A 1007-nucleotide genomic window follows, 5' to 3' on the forward strand; every position below is an offset into this window, starting at 1 on the left:
GTACGTGCGTCTGTCCGTACGTGCGAACGTGTGTCCGTCTGTTTGTGTGTCCGTCCGTACGTGTGTCCGTCCGTACGTGTGTCCGTCCGTACATCTGTCCGTGTGTCCGTACGTACTTGAGTCTGTCCGTGTTCGTGTTCGTCCGTGTCCGTCCGTAGCGTGTGACTGTCCATCTGTGTGTCCATACGTGCATCCATCTGTACCTGTGTCCGTCGTCTGTGTGTGTGTCTGTGCGTGTGTCTGTCTGTGCGTGTGTCTATAGCGTGTGCGTGTCTGTGCGTGTGTCTGTAGCGTGTGTCTGTCTGTGCGTGTGTCTGTAGCGTGTGCGTGTATGCGTGCGTCTATCCATGCGTACATCTGTTGTGTCTGTAACGTGTGTGCGTGTCCAACGGGGTGTTCGTGTGTCCTTAGCGTGTGTGCGTGTGTCCGTAGCGTGTGTCCGTAGCGTGTATGCGTGTGTCTCGTGCATGTGTGTGTGTGTCCCGTTCGCGTGTGCATGTGTGTCCCTAGCGTGTGTCTGTGTGTTCCGTAGCGTGTGTGTCTGTGTGTCTGTGTGTGTCCATAGCGTTTGTGTCTGTGTGTCTGTGTGTGTGTGTCTGTGTGTGTGTGTGTCCATAGCGTGTGTCTGTGTGTGTGTGTCCCTAGCGTGTGTCTGTGTGTTCCGTAGCGTGTGCATGTGTGTCTGTAGAGTGTGTGTGTGTTCCGTAGCGTGTGTCTGTGTGTCTGTGTGTGTGTGTCCGTAGCGTGTGTGTCTGTGTGTCTGTGTGTGTGTGTCTGTGTGTGTGTGTGTCCATAGCGTGTGTCTGTGTGTATGTGTCTGTAGCGTGTGTGTCTGTGTCTGTGTGTGTGTGTCTGTGTGTCTGTGGGTGTGTGTGTCCATAGCGTGTGTCTGTGTGTGTTCCGTAGCGTGTTTGTCTGTGTGTGTGTGTCTGTGTGTCTGTGTGTGTGTCTGTGTGTATCTGTGTGTGTCTGTGTGTGTACACTGTGTGTGTGTATCTGTGTGTGTC

Source organism: Lethenteron reissneri, unplaced genomic scaffold (genome assembly GCF_015708825.2).
Source record: "Lethenteron reissneri isolate LAM-NWPU_2019-01 unplaced genomic scaffold, ASM1570882v1 scaffold_1638, whole genome shotgun sequence".
NCBI classification, from domain to species: domain Eukaryota; kingdom Metazoa; phylum Chordata; class Hyperoartia; order Petromyzontiformes; family Petromyzontidae; genus Lethenteron; species Lethenteron reissneri.